This window comes from Hyla sarda, unplaced genomic scaffold (assembly GCF_029499605.1).
Source record: "Hyla sarda isolate aHylSar1 unplaced genomic scaffold, aHylSar1.hap1 scaffold_1136, whole genome shotgun sequence".
Classification (NCBI taxonomy): Eukaryota; Metazoa; Chordata; class Amphibia; order Anura; family Hylidae; genus Hyla; species Hyla sarda.
The window spans coordinates 1-25,095 of record NW_026607757.1 but is presented as its reverse complement, the minus strand read 5'-3'; the positions used below and the strand labels follow the sequence as shown (position 1 = coordinate 25,095).

Genomic DNA, 25,095 nt, shown 5'->3' with positions numbered 1-25,095 from the left:
AGCCTTAGCACTGTGCTGTGATGTCACTCAATACCACTGACATCACTAGGTGTAAACAACATCTCTCCTTTGCTGTGTATGTGACTATGGAGCTGTTTGGTGATGTCGTCTATTATGGCCTTCATAGAAGCAACAGGAGATTGTTGCATCCATCTAGAACCCTCAGAACTACAGTGCTATGATGTCACTCACTTCCACAGGCCTTGCAGAGTGTAAACAACAACAACCCAGCTTTGTTGTGTATGTAACCATAGGGATTTGTGATGTCACCTAGAACCTTCACAGCAGCGACAGCTTTATGAGGAGCATCAGCACTGCTCTGCCTGAGCAGAACCATCACCGCCATAGGTTGTCAAATAACCCGGGTTTAACCCACACAGGTAAGTCCAATGGGGTGCAGGCATGTCCTCTATGCTTACAGCTTCCCGTGGGTGTTGGTTTGATACCGTTTGGGGACAGCCAAGGAGGCATCTGCAGGCAACAAAGGTAGGTGTGTGCTTGTGTGTGTGTTTCCTATGCAGATCCTAAGCCCAGTGTCACATGCAAGTAGGAGGAGTAAGAAGGGTTCCTGGCAAATCCGGGTTATGGATTGCATTTAAAAAGGCCCCGTGGGAGTGCAATGGGCCCCTGTCTTGCTGCTTAGCAATAATGGTATGGGTTTAGGTTCTGCTGTGTGTACTGGTGGTTGACTGCCCCCCAGCCCAGAGTGTGCATGGAAAATTGTCTGGCAGCCTCCCTGACAGCAAGCAGTGATAGTGCCCATGAAGGGCACCTTGTTGGGCCCGCCCCTTTCACGGTTATCGCTTCTCGGCCTTTTGGCTAAGATCAAGTGTAGTATCTGTTCTTATCAGTTTAATATCTGATACGTCCCCTATCTGGGGACCATATATTAAATGGATTTTTGAGAACGGGGGCCGATTTCGAAGCTTGCTTCCGTCGCCCTATGCATTGACCCGATATGGCAGTATCTTCGGGTACAGTGCACCACCCCCTTACAGGGTTAAAAAGAAAGATTCCTACTTTCATTGCTACCTGCTTGCTGGCTAGCCAGCTAGCCAGCCCTGTGGGCCTTGCTGCTGCTGCAGCCAAAAAACAAAAGGTGGTGCTGCTGCTGCTTCTGCTGCTTCTGCTTCTGCTTGTGTCTGGCCGCTGTTGGAGCGTCCAGGCACAGGACTTCTGCTGCTGCTGACTAAATGGCCTCCTTAATTGGATCATTTGAGTAGCCAGCACACCTGTGCAGGTAGGGCATGACATGATAGGCAGCTGCCTTGATAGCGGGTGGGTGCTGAATGTTCCTAATTGACAAAATAAGATTAATGCTTATGAAGAAATATAAAATCTCATCCCTTCCCCAATATCGCGCCACACCCCTACCCCTTAATTCCCTGGTTGAACTTGATGGACATATGTCTTTTTTCGACCGTACTAACTATGTAACTATGTAACATAACATGGGGGGGGGGGGGGTCTCCTGGCTGTTCACACAGGTGTGTCATTGCTGTACATTGACCATGCATTGCTTCTGTGGTATTGCAAAGGCAAAGACAAATGCTTCCAGCCATCCATTGCACTAATGGATTGGTCATCAGCTGGCTGTCTATGTCCCGCATCAATATAGACCAAAGTACAGAGGGTTAGGCTATGCTATTGTGCACCTACCTGATGCATCAGAAGGTGCGAGGCCCTTGCTAAATTCTGTGCACAGACTTTGAGATCTATACTTTAGACTGTATCTAAACCTGCTCCAACATGGACTGACATTCTGGCCTACTTTCAGCCGATGCGACTTGTCTGTCGCTGAACAGTCGCTTTTTATGTATTCAGCACCTATGTATAATGTTGTAAAAATGCTCTAGAAGCTAAAGTCGCAGAAATGTCACACATATTTGGCCTGCAACTTTCTGTGCGACAAATTCAGACAGGAAAAATCAGTATAAATCCTTAGAAAATTATCCCCCAGTGTCTCCATCTGCTGGCGGTATTGAATAAGCATTGCTGCACTGATGGGGTATGCATTAGACGAAAAAAAAGAAGAAAAAGAAGAATAATACGCTCAGAAAAGAGGCGAAAAGGAGAAAAACGTAAAAAAACGTGAAAAAAAAGTAAGAGGAAGAGAAGGGAAAAAAAGGTGGAAATGGGTTTAAAAGTGATTTCGGCGGAGAAATATATATATATATATATATATATATATACGCGCACACACACACATATATATAAACGTATTCTCCGTTGAGATATTGCAGCCGCTGCTGTGTCCAGGCCCAGGAGCCTTAGCACTGTGCTGTGATGTCACTCAATACCACTGACATCACTAGGTGTAAACAACATCTCTCCTTTGCTGTGTATGTGACTATGGAGCTGTTTGGTGATGTCGTCTATTATGGCCTTCATAGAAGCAACAGGAGATTGTTGCATCCATCTAGAACCCTCAGAACTACAGTGCTATGATGTCACTCACTTCCACAGGCCTTGCAGAGTGTAAACAACAACAACCCAGCTTTGTTGTGTATGTAACCATAGGGATTTGTGATGTCACCTAGAACCTTCACAGCAGCGACAGCTTTATGAGGAGCATCAGCACTGCTCTGCCTGAGCAGAACCATCACCGCCATAGGTTGTCAAATAACCCGGGTTTAACCCACACAGGTAAGTCCAATGGGGTGCAGGCATGTCCTCTATGCTTACAGCTTCCCGTGGGTGTTGGTTTGATACCGTTTGGGGACAGCCAAGGAGGCATCTGCAGGCAACAAAGGTAGGTGTGTGCTTGTGTGTGTGTTTCCTATGCAGATCCTAAGCCCAGTGTCACATGCAAGTAGGAGGAGTAAGAAGGGTTCCTGGCAAATCCGGGTTATGGATTGCATTTAAAAAGGCCCCGTGGGAGTGCAATGGGCCCCTGTCTTGCTGCTTAGCAATAATGGTATGGGTTTAGGTTCTGCTGTGTGTACTGGTGGTTGACTGCCCCCCAGCCCAGAGTGTGCATGGAAAATTGTCTGGCAGCCTCCCTGACAGCAAGCAGTGATAGTGCCCATGAAGGGCACCTTGTTGGGCCCGCCCCTTTCACGGTTATCGCTTCTCGGCCTTTTGGCTAAGATCAAGTGTAGTATCTGTTCTTATCAGTTTAATATCTGATACGTCCCCTATCTGGGGACCATATATTAAATGGATTTTTGAGAACGGGGGCCGATTTCGAAGCTTGCTTCCGTCGCCCTATGCATTGACCCGATATGGCAGTATCTTCGGGTACAGTGCACCACCCCCTTACAGGGTTAAAAAGAAAGATTCCTACTTTCATTGCTACCTGCTTGCTGGCTAGCCAGCTAGCCAGCCCTGTGGGCCTTGCTGCTGCTGCAGCCAAAAAACAAAAGGTGGTGCTGCTGCTGCTTCTGCTGCTTCTGCTTCTGCTTGTGTCTGGCCGCTGTTGGAGCGTCCAGGCACAGGACTTCTGCTGCTGCTGACTAAATGGCCTCCTTAATTGGATCATTTGAGTAGCCAGCACACCTGTGCAGGTAGGGCATGACATGATAGGCAGCTGCCTTGATAGCGGGTGGGTGCTGAATGTTCCTAATTGACAAAATAAGATTAATGCTTATGAAGAAATATAAAATCTCATCCCTTCCCCAATATCGCGCCACACCCCTACCCCTTAATTCCCTGGTTGAACTTGATGGACATATGTCTTTTTTCGACCGTACTAACTATGTAACTATGTAACATAACATGGGGGGGGGGGGGGGGTCTCCTGGCTGTTCACACAGGTGTGTCATTGCTGTACATTGACCATGCATTGCTTCTGTGGTATTGCAAAGGCAAAGACAAATGCTTCCAGCCATCCATTGCACTAATGGATTGGTCATCAGCTGGCTGTCTATGTCCCGCATCAATATAGACCAAAGTACAGAGGGTTAGGCTATGCTATTGTGCACCTACCTGATGCATCAGAAGGTGCGAGGCCCTTGCTAAATTCTGTGCACAGACTTTGAGATCTATACTTTAGACTGTATCTAAACCTGCTCCAACATGGACTGACATTCTGGCCTACTTTCAGCCGATGCGACTTGTCTGTCGCTGAACAGTCGCTTTTTATGTATTCAGCACCTATGTATAATGTTGTAAAAATGCTCTAGAAGCTAAAGTCGCAGAAATGTCACACATATTTGGCCTGCAACTTTCTGTGCGACAAATTCAGACAGGAAAAATCAGTATAAATCCTTAGAAAATTATCCCCCAGTGTCTCCATCTGCTGGCGGTATTGAATAAGCATTGCTGCACTGATGGGGTATGCATTAGACGAAAAAAAAGAAGAAAAAGAAGAATAATACGCCCAGAAAAGAGGCGAAAAGGAGAAAAACGTAAAAAAACGTGAAAAAAAAGTAAGAGGAAGAGAAGGGAAAAAAAGGTGGAAATGGGTTTAAAAGTGATTTCGGCGGAGAAATATATATATATATATATATATATATATATATATATATATATATATACGCGCACACACACACATATATATTAACGTATTCTCCGTTGAGATATTGCAGCCGCTGCTGTGTCCAGGCCCAGGAGCCTTAGCACTGTGCTGTGATGTCACTCAATACCACTGACATCACTAGGTGTAAACAACATCTCTCCTTTGCTGTGTATGTGACTATGGAGCTGTTTGGTGATGTCGTCTATTATGGCCTTCATAGAAGCAACAGGAGATTGTTGCATCCATCTAGAACCCTCAGAACTACAGTGCTATGATGTCACTCACTTCCACAGGCCTTGCAGAGTGTAAACAACAACAACCCAGCTTTGTTGTGTATGCAACCATAGGGATTTGTGATGTCACCTAGAACCTTCACAGCAGCGACAGCTTTATGAGGAGCATCAGCACTGCTCTGCCTGAGCAGAACCATCACCGCCATAGGTTGTCAAATAACCCGGGTTTAACCCACACAGGTAAGTCCAATGGGGTGCAGGCATGTCCTCTATGCTTACAGCTTCCCGTGGGTGTTGGTTTGATACCGTTTGGGGACAGCCAAGGAGGCATCTGCAGGCAACAAAGGTAGGTGTGTGCTTGTGTGTGTGTTTCCTATGCAGATCCTAAGCCCAGTGTCACATGCAAGTAGGAGGAGTAAGAAGGGTTCGTGGCAAATCCGGGTTATGGATTGCATTTAAAAAGGCCCCGTGGGAGTGCAATGGGCCCCTGTCTTGCTGCTTAGCAATAATGGTATGGGTTTAGGTTCTGCTGTGTGTACTGGTGGTTGACTGCCCCCCAGCCCAGAGTGTGCATGGAAAATTGTCTGGCAGCCTCCCTGACAGCAAGCAGTGATAGTGCCCATGAAGGGCACCTTGTTGGGCCCGCCCCTTTCACGGTTATCGCTTCTCGGCCTTTTGGCTTCGATCCTGTGCGGTTTACCGGGCAGGGTAGGAGTCGGAAGGGGTGGTGATCGGGGCCCTCTTTTGCGGGGGGCCCTGGATTGTTACTGGGTTGCGATAGTGGGTATCTTAACCTGCAAAAATGAGCGGAGAGAGGACTCGAGGACTCGAGGATACGGTGCGGATTTACGTTCCTGGCGAACACCGGGGGACGATTGGATTGGATCAAGTTGTGCTGGAGATTCTTCGCAAGCTCCAGTACCTTCAGGTATGGCATGTAATCGCTATGCAAGACTTCCCTAGGCAAGGGATTTACGATATAACCTTTTATGATTCTGAGGTTTGCCAGAGGGTCTACATGGACTTAGAAGTGATGAAGAGGAGGAATGAGCCAGCTATAATGAGTAAGGTGAAAGTGGAGCCATTATTCATGAATATGTCTAAGGTTGTTATAGTCCATATGTACAACCCGAAGGTTTCGGATGAGATGGTGACCAATTTTTTGTACCGATATTGTGATGAAGTTAAATTTCTTGGAAGACTCAAGAACAGACATGGGTACTTTAATTGTAAAAGGAAATTTGTTGTAAAATTTAAAAAGGACGAAGGAATGGAAGAGGGAAGGAAGAGTATACCACAGGTATTTTCTATTGGAGGAGAAAGAGGTTTTTGTTTTTATGAAGGACAGTTGCAGTACTGTAGACGTTGTCACGCTTATGGACATGTACAGGAGTCTTGCCCTGAGCAAGGAGTATGCTGCAGGAATTGTGGGAAATCAGGTCACAACTCGGGTGAATGTACTGAGAAGAAAACGTGTGATATCTGTGGTAGTGAGGAGCATTTGGCTAGAGGATGCAGCTTATGGTATAGAAAGAAAATGAGCTATGCTGACGCGGCTGGAAATAGAAGAGAGGAAAGAGGAGAAAGGCCATTTCCACGTGTTTTTGGTGTGAATGCTGAGGTGACTCAGGTGATTGACGAGAACTCTGTAAAAGGGAGTGCAGCAGGTGTGACAGTGCAGCACATGAATACTCAGGAAAAATCTGGAAAAGGGGAGGAGGGTGACTCCACTGGTGTGCATTGTGAGGAGACTGGTGTTGGTGAAGAGTTTACTGAGGTCAGTAAAAAGAAAGCACGTAAAGGGAAAAAAGAGAAAGTGGTGGAGAGTGTGGAGACTGTGTGTAGGGAGGTTCCCCCATGTGAAGAAACAATTGAGGATTTTGAATGCCCAAACCCAGTGGTGGGGGAGGAGGAGGGGATGGAGTTTCAGGAGAATGAGAGTGAGAGATCCCTAACACCTGGGCAGAGGGTGATTAGTGGGGAGGAGAATGTAACATCTGAAGAGGAGGAGAAGGAGGAGGAGGAGGGGGAAGATGAAGATGCAAATGGAGGCTTTCAAGGTAAAAGTAAAAGGTGTAAGAAAGGGAGTTGGTCAGGGGATCAGACGGATCCTGTGTATGGAGGTGAGAAAATGATGGACAGGGACTCTCAAGTGGGGTCGCCTGATTGCTATGGGATGCTGCTAAGGAAGGTTGAAGGTCAGAATACTAACTTCTAGTTAAAATGGATGTTAAGAAAATGGATTGCCTTCTTTCCTTTTTAATGGCATTGGTTGTGGCTACTCTTAATGTTCGGAGTATAGGAACAACCATCAGAAGAGCAGCAGTTTTTGATTTTTTGGAGAATGTGAAGGGAGATATATTTTGTTTACAGGAGTGTGCAATTAAGTCTGCACCTTATGTAGATGAATGGAAGAGAGGGCAGTCTTTTTGGTCTACATGCACAGAGAATAAAAATGAAGGTGTGGGGATTTTATTGTGTAACAGGGACATTAAAGTTTTAAATTGCCAAGTTTTAGTACCAGGTCGTTGTATGGTTTTAAATTTTGAGTTTTTAGGCCAGAGAATGAGAGTTTTTAATGTATATGCGCCAGCAGAAAAACAGGCACGTGTGTTATTTTTAGAGTCTCTTAAACTTTTTATTCCTGGTCGTGATGGTACTATTATTGTTGGTGATTTTAACTGCATTAGATCCGTCAATGATCGTGAGAGCTCTGCTGAGGTTAGAACTGATATTACTTCAAATGTTTTAAACCAAATTATTCAAGACTTACATTATTCTGATGTGGGACTGATGGTTAGCACTGATGAAAGATACACCTATATATCAGATAGTGGCCGCTGTAAATCCCGGATTGATTACATTCTTGTCTCTGAGGGGATTAAGGTGGTCCGGTGCAATCAAATGATGTCAACTTTCTCAGATCATAAGATGGTGTCGGCAGAAATAAGTATTGCAGAGTCCTTTCATTTTGGTAGAGGGCTCTGGAAATTAAATGTAAGTCTATTAGAAGATGAAGAAGTAATGGCCGGTTTTAAAGATTTTTTTTTATCTTGTACTTCTAAACAATCTGTTTTTAGTAATGTTTTAGCTTGGTGGGATTGGGCAAAAAGTGAGTTTGCTAAGTATTTTAAGTTCATTTGCATAAGGAGGGCACAAGAAAAGAGGAGGGGTTATGAAAGGCTTATCTCACGTTTAGAAACTCTCTTTAAGTTTAAACATGTTGGTGTGGAGGTGGAGGAGGAAATTGAGAAGGTGAAAATTGAGATGAAGAACAGGTTGTTGGAAAGAGGTAGAAATATTGTTTTTAAATCCAAAGTTCAACATTTGGAGGAAAATGAACAATGTACAAGATATTTCTTTAAAAAATGTTTTAATGCTAGGGGTGTTTTTAAGTCTGTTTTAACTCCTACAGGGGAAGTTGTTGGTGATGAGATGGTGAAGGAGATTGGCAAATTTTATGAAACACTTTTTAGTAATAAGAGCAGAGCCAGTGAGACGGAGATGAATGATTATTGTAATATTTTAGAGAATAATGTCCCTGAAGGAAAAAGTGCATTTTTAATTGAGGAAGTTTGTGAAGGGGAGATCAAGCAGGCTCTGGACAAGACAGCGAAAGGGAAGACACCGGGCTGTGATGGCCTCCCCTTTGAGTTTTATTCAGTTTTTTGGCATATTTTAAAGCAAGATTTTACACGGGTGGTGCAATATGTTTTTAACTCAGGTATTTTAGCGGAGTCTATGAAGAAAGGAGTTATTACCTTGATACATAAGAAAGGTGATGAAAGAGATTTGAAAAACTGGAGGCCGATCACATTATTGAATACAGATTATAAGATCATTGCAAAGATTGTGGCGAACAGGATGAGTGACATAGTTGAGCACCTTGTTGGAGAATACCAAGTTTGTGCAGTGCCAAATAGGAGAATAACTGATAATTTATTAGTTTTAAGAGACTCTATTTATTATAGTAATTTTAATAAGAATGCACTTTTTGTGGAATCCATTGATTTTGAAAAAGCTTATGACAGAGTTGCTCATGATTTTATGTTTATGGTTTTAAAGCATATGGGTATTCCTGAGAAGCTACTGTTTGTGATTAAAAGTTTTTATTATGGGGCAACAAGTCAGATTTTAGTCAATGGACATGTGGGGCCGGGTTTTAATATTTTATCAGGAGTACGACAGGGATGCCCACTCTCCCCAATTTTATTCATTTGTGTCATTGAGGCCTTGCTCAAAAATGTACAGAAGGACAAATGTGTGAGTGGTGTTTTTATCCCGGGAAGTAATGGAAGGAATTTGAAGGTTTTAAGTTACATGGATGATGTGGTTTTTACTTGCACTTCCCAAGCTGATCTTAACAGAGTGAATTTGCATGTAAAGATTTTTTGCTGTATTGCTGGTATGAAAGTCAATTGGGGGAAGTGCCAATTGAGTAATTTTGGAAAGCAAGGAAAAGTGGTGGTGGATGGCGTGGATGTGAAGGAAGATATTGAAGTGTTAGGGGTTGTTTTTGAAAAAAATCTAAAAGGAGGGAAAAGTCATGAAAAGTTGGAGGAGAAGATAGAGAAGAAATTATCTTTTTGGAAATTGAGAAACTTGTCCCTTAAAGGTAAAGTTCTGATTTTAAAGGCAGTAATTTTGCCACTACTATTATATACTGCAATGGTTTTCCCACCCGGCAAATTATGGACCAGAAGGATGACAAGGAAGTTGTTTATTTTTTTCTGGGGTTCAAAGATGGAAAAGATGAAGAGGGAGGAAGTGATGAAGAGCGTGAAGAAAGGCGGATATAATTTCCCGGATATTAATCTGTTTTTAAAGACTCATTACTTTCTTTTAATTTATAAAGTGTCTCAGTGCAATAATTGGGTGGCAGACATGAGCAGGTATTTGGCAGGATGGTTGTTTTCCAAATGGGGCTGGTGTGAGAAGGATCTGAGGAGACCAATAGCGCAAGTTATACCTACCTTCTATGTGGTTCTCAGGTCTTTCAGTGATCAATTTGGTTTGAGTTCCCTGGGAAAACCTGAGAAAAAGAAAATTGAAAATGAAATAAGAAAAAATGAAAGATTATATGAAGTACCATTCTGCACTACTGCTCAGTCTGTGAAGATCTGGAATCTTTTTAATGTTAGAGGATTATCGAATAGACAGAGAGATGTAAACTGGATGACTTTTCATGGCTGCCTCCCAACCAGAGCTTTCCTGAATGGACGAGGAATAAGAGTGAGCGAGAAATGTCCAAGAGAGGGTTGTGGAGGCAGGGAGGATACAGTGCACTTATTTTGGAACTGTTTTTATGCAAGAGAATTTTTTATGCTTCTACAGAGGTTTTTTTCTGCAATCACGGGATATGTTGATTTTAATTTTGAGAAGATTTTTATTGGTCAGGATTTTAGCAGGAGAGAGGACACACGTGAAAGCTGGATTGTATTTTCTGTTTTTAAAGAAGTTTTATGGGATTCTAGAAACCTGCTTGTTTTTAAAAATGTGTGTATTTCTCCAAGGGAGTTGAAGAGACTTTTTTTTGGAAGGTTGTTTATTATTTTTCTATTTGACAAGAAGAGAATGGAAGAGGAAGAGGCTGAAAAGATTTGGAGATACAAGGAATGGAGAAAGTTGTAAGTATCCTGATCAAGGTTTTGAATTTGTGCTTCTCTTATAGTTTTCTTATTGAGATATTTTTCCGCATGATGTTTTTTCAGACTTTGTTTAGAAGTGATGAGTTTTGGTAGGTGACCTGATGATCGCTTGAACAATAGTCTGTAACTGAGGAAAAAAAAAAAAAAAAAAAAAATCTGTTCTTATCAGTTTAATATCTGATACGTCCCCTATCTGGGGACCATATATTAAATGGATTTTTGAGAACGGGGTCCGATTTCGAAGCTTGCTTCCGTCGCCCTATGCATTGACCCGATATGGCAGTATCTTCGGGTACAGTGCACCACCCCCTTACAGGGTTAAAAAGAAAGATTCCTACTTTCATTGCTACCTGCTTGCTGGCTAGCCAGCTAGCCAGCCCTGTGGGCCTTGCTGCTGCTGCAGCCAAAAAACAAAAGGTGGTGGTGCTGCTGCTGCTTCTGCTTCTGCTTGTGTCTGGCCGCTGTTGGAGCGTCCAGGCACAGGACTTCTGCTGCTGCTGACTAAATGGCCTCCTTAATTGGATCATTTGAGTAGCCAGCACACCTGTGCAGGTAGGGCATGACATGATAGGCAGCTGCCTTGATAGCGGGTGGGTGCTGAATGTTCCTAATTGACAAAATAAGATTAATGCTTATGAAGAAATATAAAATCTCATCCCTTCCCCAATATCGCGCCACACCCCTACCCCTTAATTCCCTGGTTGAACTTGATGGACATATGTCTTTTTTCGACCGTACTAACTATGTAACTATGTAACATAACATGGGGGGGGGGGGGGGGTCTCCTGGCTGTTCACACAGGTGTGTCATTGCTGTACATTGACCATGCATTGCTTCTGTGGTATTGCAAAGGCAAAGACAAATGCTTCCAGCCATCCATTGCACTAATGGATTGGTCATCAGCTGGCTGTCTATGTCCCGCATCAATATAGACCAAAGTACAGAGGGTTAGGCTATGCTATTGTGCACCTACCTGATGCATCAGAAGGTGCGAGGCCCTTGCTAAATTCTGTGCACAGACTTTGAGATCTATACTTTAGACTGTATCTAAACCTGCTCCAACATGGACTGACATTCTGGCCTACTTTCAGCCGATGCGACTTGTCTGTCGCTGAACAGTCGCTTTTTATGTATTCAGCACCTATGTATAATGTTGTAAAAATGCTCTAGAAGCTAAAGTCGCAGAAATGTCACACATATTTGGCCTGCAACTTTCTGTGCGACAAATTCAGACAGGAAAAATCAGTATAAATCCTTAGAAAATTATCCCCCAGTGTCTCCATCTGCTGGCGGTATTGAATAAGCATTGCTGCACTGATGGGGTATGCATTAGACGAAAAAAAAGAAGAAAAAGAAGAATAATACGCCCAGAAAAGAGGCGAAAAGGAGAAAAACGTAAAAAAACGTGAAAAAAAAGTAAGAGGAAGAGAAGGGAAAAAAAGGTGGAAATGGGTTTAAAAGTGATTTCGGCGGAGAAATATATATATATATATATATATATATATATATATATATATATATACGCGCACACACACACATATATATTAACGTATTCTCCGTTGAGATATTGCAGCCGCTGCTGTGTCCAGGCCCAGGAGCCTTAGCACTGTGCTGTGATGTCACTCAATACCACTGACATCACTAGGTGTAAACAACATCTCTCCTTTGCTGTGTATGTGACTATGGAGCTGTTTGGTGATGTCGTCTATTATGGCCTTCATAGAAGCAACAGGAGATTGTTGCATCCATCTAGAACCCTCAGAACTACAGTGCTATGATGTCACTCACTTCCACAGGCCTTGCAGAGTGTAAACAACAACAACCCAGCTTTGTTGTGTATGTAACCATAGGGATTTGTGATGTCACCTAGAACCTTCACAGCAGCGACAGCTTTATGAGGAGCATCAGCACTGCTCTGCCTGAGCAGAACCATCACCGCCATAGGTTGTCAAATAACCCGGGTTTAACCCACACAGGTAAGTCCAATGGGGTGCAGGCATGTCCTCTATGCTTACAGCTTCCCGTGGGTGTTGGTTTGATACCGTTTGGGGACAGCCAAGGAGGCATCTGCAGGCAACAAAGGTAGGTGTGTGCTTGTGTGTGTGTTTCCTATGCAGATCCTAAGCCCAGTGTCACATGCAAGTAGGAGGAGTAAGAAGGGTTCCTGGCAAATCCGGGTTATGGATTGCATTTAAAAAGGCCCCGTGGGAGTGCAATGGGCCCCTGTCTTGCTGCTTAGCAATAATGGTATGGGTTTAGGTTCTGCTGTGTGTACTGGTGGTTGACTGCCCCCCAGCCCAGAGTGTGCATGGAAAATTGTCTGGCAGCCTCCCTGACAGCAAGCAGTGATAGTGCCCATGAAGGGCACCTTGTTGGGCCCGCCCCTTTCACGGTTATCGCTTCTCGGCCTTTTGGCTAAGATCAAGTGTAGTATCTGTTCTTATCAGTTTAATATCTGATACGTCCCCTATCTGGGGACCATATATTAAATGGATTTTTGAGAACGGGGGCCGATTTCGAAGCTTGCTTCCGTCGCCCTATGCATTGACCCGATATGGCAGTATCTTCGGGTACAGTGCACCACCCCCTTACAGGGTTAAAAAGAAAGATTCCTACTTTCATTGCTACCTGCTTGCTGGCTAGCCAGCTAGCCAGCCCTGTGGGCCTTGCTGCTGCTGCAGCCAAAAAACAAAAGGTGGTGCTGCTGCTGCTTCTGCTTCTGCTTGTGTCTGGCCGCTGTTGGAGCGTCCAGGCACAGGACTTCTGCTGCTGCTGACTAAATGGCCTCCTTTATTGGATCATTTGAGTAGCCAGCACACCTGTGCAGGTAGGGCATGACATGATAGGCAGCTGCCTTGATAGCGGGTGGGTGCTGAATGTTCCTAATTGACAAAATAAGATTAATGCTTATGAAGAAATATAAAATCTCATCCCTTCCCCAATATCGCGCCACACCCCTACCCCTTAATTCCCTGGTTGAACTTGATGGACATATGTCTTTTTTCGACCGTACTAACTATGTAACTATGTAACATAACATGGGGGGGGGGGGGGGGGTCTCCTGGCTGTTCACACAGGTGTGTCATTGCTGTACATTGACCATGCATTGCTTCTGTGGTATTGCAAAGGCAAAGACAAATGCTTCCAGCCATCCATTGCACTAATGGATTGGTCATCAGCTGGCTGTCTATGTCCCGCATCAATATAGACCAAAGTACAGAGGGTTAGGCTATGCTATTGTGCACCTACCTGATGCATCAGAAGGTGCGAGGCCCTTGCTAAATTCTGTGCACAGACTTTGAGATCTATACTTTAGACTGTATCTAAACCTGCTCCAACATGGACTGACATTCTGGCCTACTTTCAGCCGATGCGACTTGTCTGTCGCTGAACAGTCGCTTTTTATGTATTCAGCACCTATGTATAATGTTGTAAAAATGCTCTAGAAGCTAAAGTCGCAGAAATGTCACACATATTTGGCCTGCAACTTTCTGTGCGACAAATTCAGACAGGAAAAATCAGTATAAATCCTTAGAAAATTATCCCCCAGTGTCTCCATCTGCTGGCGGTATTGAATAAGCATTGCTGCACTGATGGGGTATGCATTAGACGAAAAAAAAGAAGAAAAAGAAGAATAATACGCCCAGAAAAGAGGCGAAAAGGAGAAAAACGTAAAAAAACGTGAAAAAAAAGTAAGAGGAAGAGAAGGGAAAAAAAGGTGGAAATGGGTTTAAAAGTGATTTCGGCGGAGAAATATATATATATATATATATATATATATATATACGCGCACACACACACATATATATAAACGTATTCTCCGTTGAGATATTGCAGCCGCTGCTGTGTCCAGGCCCAGGAGCCTTAGCACTGTGCTGTGATGTCACTCAATACCACTGACATCACTAGGTGTAAACAACATCTCTCCTTTGCTGTGTATGTGACTATGGAGCTGTTTGGTGATGTCGTCTATTATGGCCTTCATAGAAGCAACAGGAGATTGTTGCATCCATCTAGAACCCTCAGAACTACAGTGCTATGATGTCACTCACTTCCACAGGCCTTGCAGAGTGTAAACAACAACAACCCAGCTTTGTTGTGTATGTAACCATAGGGATTTGTGATGTCACCTAGAACCTTCACAGCAGCGACAGCTTTATGAGGAGCATCAGCACTGCTCTGCCTGAGCAGAACCATCACCGCCATAGGTTGTCAAATAACCCGGGTTTAACCCACACAGGTAAGTCCAATGGGGTGCAGGCATGTCCTCTATGCTTACAGCTTCCCGTGGGTGTTGGTTTGATACCGTTTGGGGACAGCCAAGGAGGCATCTGCAGGCAACAAAGGTAGGTGTGTGCTTGTGTGTGTGTTTCCTATGCAGATCCTAAGCCCAGTGTCACATGCAAGTAGGAGGAGTAAGAAGGGTTCCTGGCAAATCCGGGTTATGGATTGCATTTAAAAAGGCCCCGTGGGAGTGTAATGGGCCCCTGTCTTGCTGCTTAGCAATAATGGTATGGGTTTAGGTTCTGCTGTGTGTACTGGTGGTTGACTGCCCCCCAGCCCAGAGTGTGCATGGAAAATTGTCTGGCAGCCTCCCTGACAGCAAGCAGTGATAGTGCCCATGAAGGGCACCTTGTTGGGCCCGCCCCTTTCACGGTTATCGCTTCTCGGCCTTTTGGCTAAGATCAAGTGTAGTATCTGTTCTTATCAGTTTAATATCTGATACGTCCCCTATCTGGGGACCATATATTAAATGGATTTTTGAGAACGGGGGCCGATTTCGAAGCTTGCTTCCGTCGCCCTATGCATTGACCCGATATGGCAGTATCTTCGGGTACAGTGCACCACCCCCTTACAGGGTTAAAAAGAAAGATTCCTACTTTCATTGCTACCTGCTTGCTGGCTAGCCAGCTAGCCAGCCCTGTGGGCCTTGCTGCTGCTGCAGCCAAAAAACGAAAGGTGGTGCTGCTGCTGCTTCTGCTGCTTCTGCTTCTGCTTGTGTCTGGCCGCTGTTGGAGCGTCCAGGCACAGGACTTCTGCTGCTGCTGACTAAATGGCCTCCTTAATTGGATCATTTGAGTAGCCAGCACACCTGTGCAGGTAGGGCATGACATGATAGGCAGCTGCCTTGATAGCGGGTGGGTGCTGAATGTTCCTAATTGACAAAATAAGATTAATGCTTATGAAGAAATATAAAATCTCATCCCTTCCCCAATATCGCGCCACACCCCTACCCCTTAATTCCCTGGTTGAACTTGATGGACATATGTCTTTTTTCGACCGTACTAACTATGTAACTATGTAACATAACATGGGGGGGGGGGGTCTCCTGGCTGTTCACACAGGTGTGTCATTGCTGTACATTGACCATGCATTGCTTCTGTGGTATTGCAAAGGCAAAGACAAATGCTTCCAGCCATCCATTGCACTAATGGATTGGTCATCAGCTGGCTGTCTATGTCCCGCATCAATATAGACCAAAGTACAGAGGGTTAGGCTATGCTATTGTGCACCTACCTGATGCATCAGAAGGTGCGAGGCCCTTGCTAAATTCTGTGCACAGACTTTGAGATCTATACTTTAGACTGTATCTAAACCTGCTCCAACATGGACTGACATTCTGGCCTACTTTCAGCCGATGCGACTTGTCTGTCGCTGAACAGTCGCTTTTTATGTATTCAGCACCTATGTATAATGTTGTAAAAATGCTCTAGAAGCTAAAGTCGCAGAAATGTCACACATATTTGGCCTGCAACTTTCTGTGCGACAAATTCAGACAGGAAAAATCAGTATAAATCCTTAGAAAATTATCCCCCAGTGTCTCCATCTGCTGGCGGTATTGAATAAGCATTGCTGCACTGATGGGGTATGCATTAGACGAAAAAAAAGAAGAAAAAGAAGAATAATACGCCCAGAAAAGAGGCGAAAAGGAGAAAAACGTAAAAAAACGTGAAAAAAAAGTAAGAGGAAGAGAAGGGAAAAAAAGGTGGAAATGGGTTTAAAAGTGATTTCGGCGGAGAAATATATATATATATATATATATATATATATATACGCGCACACACACACATATATATAAACGTATTCTCCGTTGAGATATTGCAGCCGCTGCTGTGTCCAGGCCCAGGAGCCTTAGCACTGTGCTGTGATGTCACTCAATACCACTGACATCATTAGGTGTAAACAACATCTCTCCTTTGCTGTGTATGTGACTATGGAGCTGTTTGGTGATGTCGTCTATTATGGCCTTCATAGAAGCAACAGGAAATTGTTGCATCCATCTAGAACCCTCAGAACTACAGTGCTATGATTTCACTCACTTCCACAGGCCTTGCAGAGTGTAAACAACAACAACCCAGCTTTGTTGTGTATGTAACCATAGGGATTTGTGATGTCACCTAGAACCTTCACAGCAGCGACAGCTTTATGAGGAGCATCAGCACTGCTCTGCCTGAGCAGAACCATCACCGCCATAGGTTGTCAAATAACCCGGGTTTAACCCACACAGGTAAGTCCAATGGGGTGCAGGCATGTCCTCTATGCTTACAGCTTCCCGTGGGTGTTGGTTTGATACCGTTTGGGGACAGCCAAGGAGGCATCTGCAGGCAACAAAGGTAGGTGTGTGCTTGTGTGTGTGTTTCCTATGCAGATCCTAAGCCCAGTGTCACATGCAAGTAGGAGGAGTAAGAAGGGTTCCTGGCAAATCCGGGTTATGGATTGCATTTAAAAAGGCCCCGTGGGAGTGCAATGGGCCCCTGTCTTGCTGCTTAGCAATAATGGTATGGGTTTAGGTTCTGCTGTGTGTACTGGTGGTTGACTGCCCCCCAGCCCAGAGTGTGCATGGAAAATTGTCTGGCAGCCTCCCTGACAGCAAGCAGTGATAGTGCCCATGAAGGGCACCTTGTTGGGCCCGCCCCTTTCACGGTTATCGCTTCTCGGCCTTTTGGCTAAGATCAAGTGTAGTATCTGTTCTTATCAGTTTAATATCTGATACGTCCCCTATCTGGGGACCATATATTAAATGGATTTTTGAGAACGGGGGCCGATTTCGAAGCTTGCTTCCGTCGCCCTATGCATTGACCCGATATGGCAGTATCTTCGGGTACAGTGCACCACCCCCTTACAGGGTTAAAAAGAAAGATTCCTACTTTCATTGCTACCTGCTTGCTGGCTAGCCAGCTAGCCAGCCCTGTGGGCCTTGCTGCTGCTGCAGCCAAAAAACAAAAGGTGGTGCTGCTGCTGCTTCTGCTGCTTCTGCTTCTGCTTGTGTCTGGCCGCTGTTGGAGCGTCCAGGCACAGGACTTCTGCTGCTGCTGACTAAATGGCCTCCTTAATTGGATCATTTGAGTAGCCAGCACACCTGTGCAGGTAGGGCATGACATGATAGGCAGCTGCCTTGATAGCGGGTGGGTGCTGAATGTTCCTAATTGACAAAATAAGATTAATGCTTATGAAGAAATATAAAATCTCATCCCTTCCCCAATATCGCGCCACACCCCTACCCCTTAATTCCCTGGTTGAACTTGATGGACATATGTCTTTTTTCGACCGTACTAACTATGTAACTATGTAACATAACATGGGGGGGGGGGGGGGTCTCCTGGCTGTTCACACAGGTGTGTCATTGCTGTACATTGACCATGCATTGCTTCTGTGGTATTGCAAAGGCAAAGACAAATGCTTCCAGCCATCCATTGCACTAATGGATTGGTCATCAGCTGGCTGTCTATGTCCCGCATCAATATAGACCAAAGTACAGAGGGTTAGGCTATGCTATTGTGCACCTACCTGATGCATCAGAAGGTGCGAGGCCCTTGCTAAATTCTGTGCACAGACTTTGAGATCTATACTTTAGACTGTATCTAAACCTGCTCCAACATGGACTGACATTCTGGCCTACTTTCAGCCGATGCGACTTGTCTGTCGCTGAACAGTCGCTTTTTATGTATTCAGCACCTATGTATAATGTTGTAAAAATGCTCTAGAAGCTAAAGTCGCAGAAATGTCACACATATTTGGCCTGCAACTTTCTGTGCGACAAATTCAGACAGGAAAAATCAGTATAAATCCTTAGAAAATTATCCCCCAGTGTCTCCATCTGCTGGCGGTATTGAATAAGCATTGCTGCACTGATGGGGTATGCATTAGACGAAAAAAAAGAAGAAAAAGAAGAATAATACGCCCAGAAAAGAGGCGAAAAGGAGAAAAACGTAAAAAAACGTGAAAAAAAAGTAAGAGGAAGAGAAGGGAAAAAAAGGTGGAAATGGGTTTAAAAGTGATTTCGGCGGAGAAATATATATATATATATATATATATATATATATATATATATATATATACGCGCACACACACACATATATATAAACGTATTCTCCGTTGAGATATTGCAGCCGCTGCTGTGTCCAGGCCCAGGAGCCTTAGCACTGTGCTGTGATGTCACTCAATACCACTGACATCACTAGGTGTAAACAACATCTCTCCTTTGCTGTGTATGTGACTATGGAGCTGTTTGGTGATGTCGTCTATTATGGCCTTCATAGAAGCAACAGGAGATTGTTGCATCCATCTAGAACCCTCAGAACTACAGTGCTATGATGTCACTCACTTCCACAGGCCTTGCAGAGTGTAAACAACAACAACCCAGCTTTGTTGTGTATGTAACCATAGGGATTTGTGATGTCACCTAGAACCTTCACAGCAGCGACAGCTTTATGAGGAGCATCAGCACTGCTCTGCCTGAGCAGAACCATCACCGCCATAGGTTGTCAAATAACCCGGGTTTAACCCACACAGGTAAGTCCAATGGGGTGCAGGCATGTCCTCTATGCTTACAGCTTCCCGTGGGTGTTGGTTTGATACCGTTTGGGGACAGCCAAGGAGGCATCTGCAGGCAACAAAGGTAGGTGTGTGCTTGTGTGTGTGTTTCCTATGCAGATCCTAAGCCCAGTGTCACATGCAAGTAGGAGGAGTAAGAAGGGTTCCTGGCAAATCCGGGTTATGGATTGCATTTAAAAAGGCCCCGTGGGAGTGTAATGGGCCCCTGTCTTGCTGCTTAGCAATAATGGTATGGGTTTAGGTTCTGCTGTGTGTACTGGTGGTTGACTGCCCCCCAGCCCAGAGTGTGCATGGAAAATTGTCTGGCAGCCTCCCTGACAGCAAGCAGTGATAGTGCCCATGAAGGGCACCTTGTTGGGCCCGCCCCTTTCACGGTTATCGCTTCTCGGCCTTTTGGCTAAGATCAAGTGTAGTATCTGTTCTTATCAGTTTAATATCTGATACGTCCCCTATCTGGGAACCATATATTAAATGGATTTTTGAGAACGGGGGCCGATTTCGAAGCTTGCTTCCGTCGCCCTATGCATTGACCCGATATGGCAGTATCTTCGGGTACAGTGCACCACCCCCTTACAGGGTTAAAAAGAAAGATTCCTACTTTCATTGCTACCTGCTTGCTGGCTAGCCAGCTAGCCAGCCCTGTGGGCCTTGCTGCTGCTGCAGCCAAAAAACGAAAGGTGGTGCTGCTGCTGCTTCTGCTGCTTCTGCTTCTGCTTGTGTCTGGCCGCTGTTGGAGCGTCCAGGCACAGGACTTCTGCTGCTGCTGACTAAATGGCCTCCTTAATTGGATCATTTGAGTAGCCAGCACACCTGTGCAGGTAGGGCATGACATGATAGGCAGCTGCCTTGATAGCGGGTGGGTGCTGAATGTTCCTAATTGACAAAATAAGATTAATGCTTATGAAGAAATATAAAATCTCATCCCTTCCCCAATATCGCGCCACACCCCTACCCCTTAATTCCCTGGTTGAACTTGATGGACATATGTCTTTTTTCGACCGTACTAACTATGTAACTATGTAACATAACATGGGGGGGGGGGGTCTCCTGGCTGTTCACACAGGTGTGTCATTGCTGTACATTGACCATGCATTGCTTCTGTGGTATTGCAAAGGCAAAGACAAATGCTTCCAGCCATCCATTGCACTAATGGATTGGTCATCAGCTGGCTGTCTATGTCCCGCATCAATATAGACCAAAGTACAGAGGGTTAGGCTATGCTATTGTGCACCTACCTGATGCATCAGAAGGTGCGAGGCCCTTGCTAAATTCTGTGCACAGACTTTGAGATCTATACTTTAGACTGTATCTAAACCTGCTCCAACATGGACTGACATTCTGGCCTACTTTCAGCCGATGCGACTTGTCTGTCGCTGAACAGTCGCTTTTTATGTATTCAGCACCTATGTATAATGTTGTAAAAATGCTCTAGAAGCTAAAGTCGCAGAAATGTCACACATATTTGGCCTGCAACTTTCTGTGCGACAAATTCAGACAGGAAAAATCAGTATAAATCCTTAGAAAATTATCCCCCAGTGTCTCCATCTGCTGGCGGTATTGAATAAGCATTGCTGCACTGATGGGGTATGCATTAGACGAAAAAAAAGAAGAAAAAGAAGAATAATACGCCCAGAAAAGAGGCGAAAAGGAGAAAAACGTAAAAAAACGTGAAAAAAAAGTAAGAGGAAGAGAAGGGAAAAAAAGGTGGAAATGGGTTTAAAAGTGATTTCGGCGGAGAAATATATATATATATATATATATATATATATATATACGCGCACACACACACATATATATAAACGTATTCTCCGTTGAGATATTGCAGCCGCTGCTGTGTCCAGGCCCAGGAGCCTTAGCACTGTGCTGTGATGTCACTCAATACCACTGACATCATTAGGTGTAAACAACATCTCTCCTTTGCTGTGTATGTGACTATGGAGCTGTTTGGTGATGTCGTCTATTATGGCCTTCATAGAAGCAACAGGAAATTGTTGCATCCATCTAGAACCCTCAGAACTACAGTGCTATGATTTCACTCACTTCCACAGGCCTTGCAGAGTGTAAACAACAACAACCCAGCTTTGTTGTGTATGTAACCATAGGGATTTGTGATGTCACCTAGAACCTTCACAGCAGCGACAGCTTTATGAGGAGCATCAGCACTGCTCTGCCTGAGCAGAACCATCACCGCCATAGGTTGTCAAATAACCCGGGTTTAACCCACACAGGTAAGTCCAATGGGGTGCAGGCATGTCCTCTATGCTTACAGCTTCCCGTGGGTGTTGGTTTGATACCGTTTGGGGACAGCCAAGGAGGCATCTGCAGGCAACAAAGGTAGGTGTGTGCTTGTGTGTGTGTTTCCTATGCAGATCCTAAGCCCAGTGTCACATGCAAGTAGGAGGAGTAAGAAGGGTTCCTGGCAAATCCGGGTTATGGATTGCATTTAAAAAGGCCCCGTGGGAGTGCAATGGGCCCCTGTCTTGCTGCTTAGCAATAATGGTATGGGTTTAGGTTCTGCTGTGTGTACTGGTGGTTGACTGCCCCCCAGCCCAGAGTGTGCATGGAAAATTGTCTGGCAGCCTCCCTGACAGCAAGCAGTGATAGTGCCCATGAAGGGCACCTTGTTGGGCCCGCCCCTTTCACGGTTATCGCTTCTCGGCCTTTTGGCTAAGATCAAGTGTAGTATCTGTTCTTATCAGTTTAATATCTGATACGTCCCCTATCTGGGGACCATATATTAAATGGATTTTTGAGAACGGGGGCCGATTTCGAAGCTTGCTTCCGTCGCCCTATGCATTGACCCGATATGGCAGTATCTTCGGGTACAGTGCACCACCCCCTTACAGGGTTAAAAAGAAAGATTCCTACTTTCATTGCTACCTGCTTGCTGGCTAGCCAGCTAGCCAGCCCTGTGGGCCTTGCTGCTGCTGCAGCCAAAAAACAAAAGGTGGTGCTGCTGCTGCTTCTGCTGCTTCTGCTTCTGCTTGTGTCTGGCCGCTGTTGGAGCGTCCAGGCACAGGACTTCTGCTGCTGCTGACTAAATGGCCTCCTTAATTGGATCATTTGAGTAGCCAGCACACCTGTGCAGGTAGGGCATGACATGATAGGCAGCTGCCTTGATAGCGGGTGGGTGCTGAATGTTCCTAATTGACAAAATAAGATTAATGCTTATGAAGAAATATAAAATCTCATCCCTTCCCCAATATCGCGCCACACCCCTACCCCTTAATTCCCTGGTTGAACTTGATGGACATATGTCTTTTTTCGACCGTACTAACTATGTAACTATGTAACATAACATGGGGGGGGGGGGGGGTCTCCTGGCTGTTCACACAGGTGTGTCATTGCTGTACATTGACCATGCATTGCTTCTGTGGTATTGCAAAGGCAAAGACAAATGCTTCCAGCCATCCATTGCACTAATGGATTGGTCATCAGCTGGCTGTCTATGTCCCGCATCAATATAGACCAAAGTACAGAGGGTTAGGCTATGCTATTGTGCACCTACCTGATGCATCAGAAGGTGCGAGGCCCTTGCTAAATTCTGTGCACAGACTTTGAGATCTATACTTTAGACTGTATCTAAACCTGCTCCAACATGGACTGACATTCTGGCCTACTTTCAGCCGATGCGACTTGTCTGTCGCTGAACAGTCGCTTTTTATGTATTCAGCACCTATGTATAATGTTGTAAAAATGCTCTAGAAGCTAAAGTCGCAGAAATGTCACACATATTTGGCCTGCAACTTTCTGTGCGACAAATTCAGACAGGAAAAATCAGTATAAATCCTTAGAAAATTATCCCCCAGTGTCTCCATCTGCTGGCGGTATTGAATAAGCATTGCTGCACTGATGGGGTATGCATTAGACGAAAAAAAAGAAGAAAAAGAAGAATAATACGCCCAGAAAAGAGGCGAAAAGGAGAAAAACGTAAAAAAACGTGAAAAAAAAGTAAGAGGAAGAGAAGGGAAAAAAAGGTGGAAATGGGTTTAAAAGTGATTTCGGCGGAGAAATATATATATATATATATATATATATATATATATATATATACGCGCACACACACACATATATATAAACGTATTCTCCGTTGAGATATTGCAGCCGCTGCTGTGTCCAGGCCCAGGAGCCTTAGCACTGTGCTGTGATGTCACTCAATACCACTGACATCACTAGGTGTAAACAACATCTCTCCTTTGCTGTGTATGTGACTATGGAGCTGTTTGGTGATGTCGTCTATTATGGCCTTCATAGAAGCAACAGGAGATTGTTGCATCCATCTAGAACCCTCAGAACTACAGTGCTATGATGTCACTCACTTCCACAGGCCTTGCAGAGTGTAAACAACAACAACCCAGCTTTGTTGTGTATGTAACCATAGGGATTTGTGATGTCACCTAGAACCTTCACAGCAGCGACAGCTTTATGAGGAGCATCAGCACTGCTCTGCCTGAGCAGAACCATCACCGCCATAGGTTGTCAAATAACCCGGGTTTAACCCACACAGGTAAGTCCAATGGGGTGCAGGCATGTCCTCTATGCTTACAGCTTCCCGTGGGTGTTGGTTTGATACCGTTTGGGGACAGCCAAGGAGGCATCTGCAGGCAACAAAGGTAGGTGTGTGCTTGTGTGTGTGTTTCCTATGCAGATCCTAAGCCCAGTGTCACATGCAAGTAGGAGGAGTAAGAAGGGTTCCTGGCAAATCCGGGTTATGGATTGCATTTAAAAAGGCCCCGTGGGAGTGCAATGGGCCCCTGTCTTGCTGCTTAGCAATAATGGTATGGGTTTAGGTTCTGCTGTGTGTACTGGTGGTTGACTGCCCCCCAGCCCAGAGTGTGCATGGAAAATTGTCTGGCAGCCTCCCTGACAGCAAGCAGTGATAGTGCCCATGAAGGGCACCTTGTTGGGCCCGCCCCTTTCACGGTTATCGCTTCTCGGCCTTTTGGCTAAGATCAAGTGTAGTATCTGTTCTTATCAGTTTAATATCTGATACGTCCCCTATCTGGGGACCATATATTAAATGGATTTTTGAGAACGGGGGCCGATTTCGAAGCTTGCTTCCGTCGCCCTATGCATTGACCCGATATGGCAGTATCTTCGGGTACAGTGCACCACCCCCTTACAGGGTTAAAAAGAAAGATTCCTACTTTCATTGCTACCTGCTTGCTGGCTAGCCAGCTAGCCAGCCCTGTGGGCCTTGCTGCTGCTGCAGCCAAAAAACAAAAGGTGGTGCTGCTGCTGCTGCTTCTGCTGCTTCTGCTTCTGCTTGTGTCTGGCCGCTGTTGGAGCGTCCAGGCACAGGACTTCTGCTGCTGCTGACTAAATGGCCTCCTTAATTGGATCATTTGAGTAGCCAGCACACCTGTGCAGGTAGGGCATGACATGATAGGCAGCTGCCTTGATAGCGGGTGGGTGCTGAATGTTCCTAATTGACAAAATAAGATTAATGCTTATGAAGAAATATAAAATCTCATCCCTTCCCCAATATCGCGCCACACCCCTACCCCTTAATTCCCTGGTTGAACTTGATGGACATATGTCTTTTTTCGACCGTACTAACTATGTAACTATGTAACATAACATGGGGGGGGGGGGGGTCTCCTGGCTGTTCACACAGGTGTGTCATTGCTGTACATTGACCATGCATTGCTTCTGTGGTATTGCAAAGGCAAAGACAAATGCTTCCAGCCATCCATTGCACTAATGGATTGGTCATCAGCTGGCTGTCTATGTCCCGCATCAATATAGACCAAAGTACAGAGGGTTAGGCTATGCTATTGTGCACCTACCTGATGCATCAGAAGGTGCGAGGCCCTTGCTAAATTCTGTGCACAGACTTTGAGATCTATACTTTAGACTGTATCTAAACCTGCTCCAACATGGACTGACATTCTGGCCTACTTTCAGCCGATGCGACTTG

General features: G+C 44.9%; 8 non-coding genes and 1 pseudogene across 8 annotated transcripts; all 9 read left to right on the top strand.

Annotated features, from left to right (window-relative positions):
- The first annotated feature begins 799 nt into the window (after window positions 1-799).
- Window positions 800-990, top strand: LOC130301773 (U2 spliceosomal RNA). The gene has a single exon (XR_008852124.1). It is a non-coding gene; the product is annotated as a U2 spliceosomal RNA (small nuclear RNA).
- Window positions 991-3,065: 2,075 nt separating this feature from the next.
- LOC130301772 (U2 spliceosomal RNA) lies at window positions 3,066-3,256 on the top strand. The gene has a single exon (XR_008852123.1). It is a non-coding gene; the product is annotated as a U2 spliceosomal RNA (small nuclear RNA).
- A 7,188-nt stretch (window positions 3,257-10,444) lies between these two features.
- On the top strand, window positions 10,445-10,648 carry LOC130301813 (U2 spliceosomal RNA; annotated as a pseudogene).
- A 2,087-nt stretch (window positions 10,649-12,735) lies between these two features.
- On the top strand, window positions 12,736-12,926 carry LOC130301771 (U2 spliceosomal RNA). Its single transcript, XR_008852122.1, has one exon. It is a non-coding gene; the product is annotated as a U2 spliceosomal RNA (small nuclear RNA).
- Window positions 12,927-14,999: 2,073 nt separating this feature from the next.
- LOC130301814 (U2 spliceosomal RNA) lies at window positions 15,000-15,190 on the top strand. Its single transcript, XR_008852164.1, has one exon. It is a non-coding gene; the product is annotated as a U2 spliceosomal RNA (small nuclear RNA).
- A 2,077-nt stretch (window positions 15,191-17,267) lies between these two features.
- Window positions 17,268-17,458, top strand: LOC130301803 (U2 spliceosomal RNA). Its single transcript, XR_008852154.1, has one exon. It is a non-coding gene; the product is annotated as a U2 spliceosomal RNA (small nuclear RNA).
- A 2,094-nt stretch (window positions 17,459-19,552) lies between these two features.
- Window positions 19,553-19,743, top strand: LOC130301811 (U2 spliceosomal RNA). Its single transcript, XR_008852162.1, has one exon. It is a non-coding gene; the product is annotated as a U2 spliceosomal RNA (small nuclear RNA).
- A 2,079-nt stretch (window positions 19,744-21,822) lies between these two features.
- On the top strand, window positions 21,823-22,013 carry LOC130301792 (U2 spliceosomal RNA). Its single transcript, XR_008852143.1, has one exon. It is a non-coding gene; the product is annotated as a U2 spliceosomal RNA (small nuclear RNA).
- A 2,088-nt stretch (window positions 22,014-24,101) lies between these two features.
- LOC130301781 (U2 spliceosomal RNA) lies at window positions 24,102-24,292 on the top strand. The gene has a single exon (XR_008852132.1). It is a non-coding gene; the product is annotated as a U2 spliceosomal RNA (small nuclear RNA).
- Window positions 24,293-25,095: the final 803 nt, after the last annotated feature.